Source organism: Myotis brandtii, unplaced genomic scaffold (genome assembly GCF_000412655.1).
Source record: "Myotis brandtii unplaced genomic scaffold, ASM41265v1 scaffold112, whole genome shotgun sequence".
Taxonomy (NCBI): domain Eukaryota; kingdom Metazoa; phylum Chordata; class Mammalia; order Chiroptera; family Vespertilionidae; genus Myotis; species Myotis brandtii.
Genome location: NW_005353838.1, coordinates 3,365,776 through 3,370,764, shown reverse-complemented (window position 1 = coordinate 3,370,764; position 4,989 = coordinate 3,365,776).

Sequence of the window (4,989 nt, the reverse complement as noted above, 5' to 3'; positions counted from 1 at the left end):
TCTTTAAGCGGATTGGAGGCTCCAGGCAGGGTTCCCGGCTCAGGCTCGCCAAGCTGGCCCCGGGCCCAGGAGCGTGTGCTTGGCCTCGGAATGACCGTCCTGGCTTCCAAGCACACATGCTTAGGCATTCCCCCTCACCCCCGTTTCTCTACACTGTCAAAAGTGCAGCCTTAAAACTCTAAGTTCCCTTCCTGGCCCCGCTGGGATCTGGCCCTGCCAACCTCTAGGGCAGTGGTTCTCAACCTTGGCTGCACATTAGAATCACCTGGGAATCTTGTTAAAATCCTGATTTCTGGGCCTCATCCTCCGGAAATTCTGTTTCTTTGTTATGGGGTGGGGCCACAACATTAGTAACAAAGAAACAGAATTTCCGGGGGATGAGGCCCAGAAATCAGGATTTTAACAAGATTCCCAGGTGATTCTAATGTGCAGCCAAGGTTGAGAACCACGGATCTAGGACCTCATGCTACTTTCGCTCCTTTTGCCTGCCCTCCAGCCAGGCAGGGCTCAGAGCCTTTGGAGGCCCCCTTTCTGTTTGGAACTCACTTTCCTCAGATCTCAGCATCGCCCGCCCTCTCTCGCTTAGGCCTCAGCTCAAATGTCCACTGAGGGGCCCCTGATCCTCCCTCCACTTACTGTGAGCATCCCGAGGACCCGGCCTGACCCATCTAGTTACTTTGCACAGTGCCCAGCCCAATGCAGGCACTCAAGAAATACTTTTTGAATAAATCAATGTGCTTTCCTTCCCTCAATTCATGATTTTTTAATTTTCCTTCTTTTTTTTTGAGTTTAGACATTTAATTATGCATATTCCTTTTACATGAATTCCAAAGAATGGAACATGAGCCTATTTTCCCACCCTAGGTTTCTACCCCATCTTGTTCGCTTGCTAGCTGTTTGTTTTAAAATATATATATATATATTTCCATTGATTTCAGAGAAGAAGGGAGAGGGAGAGAGAGATAGAAACATCAGCGATGAGAGAGAATTACCTATTAGCTGCCTCCAGTATGCCCCACAGGGGCGACTGAACCTGCAACCTGGGAACATGCCATTACGGGAATCAAACTGTGACCTCCTGGTTCATAGGTTGACGCTCAACCAATGAGCCATGCCAGCAGGGCCTAGCTGTGTTTTCTGACCCATCAAGGGTCTAATCCAACATTAGCCCAGATGGATGTCAGAATTGTTATATGCCAGTGGATCCTTTTTACCTTTCAATTGGCCTCCCCTCCCCCTTTTAATGTTTTTTTAAATTTTTATTTTAGAGAGAGAGGAAAAGAGAGGGAGACATCTATTTGTTGTTCCACTTATTTATGCATTCATTGATTGATTCTTGTTTATGCCCTGATCAGGAATCAAACCCACAACCTTGGCATATGGGGACTATGGAGGTTGGGGTGAAGTTGGAGTGGGTGGAGAATGTGTAAGCGTTTCTCTAGAACAATAGTGACATCTGGTGGCAAATTCTTGTACTAGACTACATTAAACGATGGGTGTGGATTCCCTATTTGAAGGCAAAAAGTACTGTTAACCATTAATCAGACCTGATTTTTTAAAAAATATTTTATTGATTTTTTACAGAGAGGAAGGGAGAGGGATAGAGAGAGTCAGAAACATCGATGAGAGAGAAATATCGATCAGCTGCCTCCTGCACACTCCCCACTGGGTATGTGCCCGCAACCAAGGTACATGCCCTTGACCGGAATCGGACCTGGGACCCTTGAGTCCGCAGGCCGACGCTCTATCCACTGAGCCAAACCGGTCAGGGCCAGACTTGATTAAATAAGAATTTACTGAGTACCTACTATGCACTGGAACTATGATAGTACTTTCATAGATATTATTTCTTTATGTTATTTTATATTTCCCCCACATGACTAGGCACTAAATTAATTCTGCATGTACTAATGTCATAGAGCAGCTATGGCATCCAAACTCCTAAAATTATATGCAAAATGTGTGTGTGTGTGTGTGTGTGTGTGTGTGTGTGTCTTTAGGGAAATGGATCCTTAGCTTTTATAATATGCTCACAGGGGTTCCATGCTCCAATGACACTTGACATTGCTACCTAACTGTATGTTTCTAACAATGCTGCTATGATATACTTTGGACTAGCTTCATCAATCTCTTTTTCTCTGGAAGTTGCCATTTCTTATGGCAAACCACATTCACCTTAGGTTAAAAAAACTTTAAATGACTGAATGAAAAAAGGAAAGAAAGGTAAACAAAACAAAAAGGCAAGATGAATAGAGTTAGGTAACATTGCACAGTGGAGAGAATATTGGAATATCAGTAAGTCCAAATCCATTACTTCTGCCCATCTGAGCTTAGTCAAGTTAGCTGACCTTTGAGTCTCGGTTTCCTCATCTGTGAAATGGAAATACTGATATCAAAGAATTGTTATAAGAATTGAATGATGGTGATGAGTTTTTAGATACAACCAAAAGTGCGATCCATGAAAGAAAAAAAGTTGGACTTTATTGAAGTTAAAAACTCCTGCTATGCAAAAGAGACCATTAAGAGAATAAAGACAAGCCACAGACAGGAAATATCTGCAAAACACATGTCTGATAAAGGATTTGTATTTAAAATGTCGAGAATCCACTGAGTTCCACCAAGGGGATGAGGCCTGTGGACTGACGTGGAAAGGCATCATTACAGCCGTAGCTTTTGGTATTGCAACTTGGCTCTCTTGGCTTCATTGGGATGTCACATGACCTCTGATTGAAGTCCTGTCACATGCCTGATCTACTGCTTTCTTTTATTATTGTAATTTTTTAAAGTTTTATTTATTGATTTTTAAAAGAGAGAGAGAGAGAGAGAGAGAGAGAGAGAGAGAAGGAGAAACATCGATATGTTGTTCCACTTATTTATGCACTCATTGCTTGATTTTTGTATGTGCCCTGATGGGGATGTAACCTGCAACCTTGGCATATTGGGACAATGCTTTAACCGACTAAGCTGCCTGGCCAGGGCCCTGATCTACTGCTTTAAATCTTGTCCGTCCAGCTTCAATATACCAACACTGATCAGTTGCTTTAATTCACATCCTGCCAGTCAGAATTAATCTCCATAGCCTGCTCCTTGTCCCAATCCTTGTCTGCTTGGTGACTGCTAAGTTGCTGCCTGCCCTGATCCTGCCCATTCTGACCTTAACTAGGCACTATTGCTCCTCATTTGTGGTAAGACTTTAGAAAACTAGAGAATAAAATATAAGATGGAAGAGTCAAAGAATTGAAAAGGATAGGAATGTATAGGTGTTTTTCTTTTTGCTTTTGATAATTTTTAAGACATGGAACTTCCCAGTTACCTTGTCTAGACTAGAGCAAAAACCAAATCAGGGAAGTCAAAATATGTCTCAAACTTCATATTAGTCTATTTTTTAAGATGATATACTAACTCCTCACACTTAAATCAGAGTCAAAAATTCCCTATACATTCTTGTTAGGAGTTATTTATCTATTCTGTGCACAATTTTAATTTTTTCACATGTTCTGCACATCTCCCCTGTTGCTGGTTGGAAATCTTTAAAACAGCCTAAAATGCTATTTTGGGACAGCCAATGTTAGGAGGAGTCCTTGAGGATTTTGTAGGGTTTTATATGTAATGTACAACCTAATGAGTTGCAGGGAGTTGAAGACACACATAGGGTGAATGTGATTTACAACATCCTTTATAATTTAGAATACAGGAGGTGGCTTTGGAAGAAACCTTAGAGGTTAAAGAGATCAATCTCCTACTCAGTGAAGTAATCCTTTTGACAATAACCTTGATAGATGGATTTTTAACATCTGCTTGAAAATTTTCAATAATTTCCAGTGATGGGAAACTCACTGCTTATCTAGGCAGGTCATTTTATTTATTCCCAGTTTGAATGATCATAATACTCTCCTTTATAACGATTTGAGGTCTGCCTTTCTGTGACTACTTTCCAGGGAACCAAATTCTTTCCTCAGGAGTAATACAGATAAGACTTAATAAACTATTGGCCAAATTTTCATATACAGTAAGAAAGTTACCATGTTATTCTTCTCTTCTCCAGGCTAAATAACTCAATTCTTTTCACCATTCCCTAACTAGCCAGGTCTCCTTCCTCTAGTATTAATTTTTATCAATGTCTCAAACAGGACACTAGACATCTACAGTATTTTAATTGTATGAAGTCTAATCAATTTTTTCTTTTATAGATTGAGTTGTTAGTGTCATGTCCAAGAAGTCTGCCTAACCTCAGACCACAAATCTCTCTCTCTCTCTCTATATATATATATATATATATATGGCATTGTTTAGTTTTATGATTTACATTTAGATCTACAACCCATTTTGAGTTAATCTTGTAACATACTTCAACATATGGGTTGGAGGGTTTTCATTTTGATTTTTGTTTTGCATACGGATGCCCAGTTGTTCCAACATCATTTATTGAAAAAAAAACCAAACAAACCAAAAACACAAAACTACAAAAAACCCAACTATTTCTTCCAGAAAATTCTTTTGCTTCTTTGTCAAAGTCAATATACGTATGTGTGATTTTTATTTTTGGACTCTATTCTGTTCTTTTCCTTTGCCAATAATACTCTCTCTGGATTATTGTAACTTTGTAGTAAATCTTAAAATAGAGTGGTGTGATCCCTCCAAACTGGTACTTCTTTTTCAAAGTTGTTGTGGCTATTCTAGTTCTTTCTTTCTTTCTTTCTTTTTTTCCCCCTGCAAAAAGCTTTATTGTTTCATTTGGTTCAATGCATGGAAGTGGGCTTCATGGAGGTTAAAAGAATGGCTAGTGGGCCCTAGCCGGTTTGGCTCAGTGGATGGAGCGCAGGCCTGCGGACTGAGAGGTCCTGGGTTCGATTTCAGTCAAGGGCACATGCTTGGATTGTGGGCTCGATCTCCAGTGGGGGGCGTGTGGGAGGCAGCCAATCAATGATTCTCTCTCATCGTTGATGTTTCTGTCTCTCTCCCCTTCTCCCTTTCTCTCTGATATATATA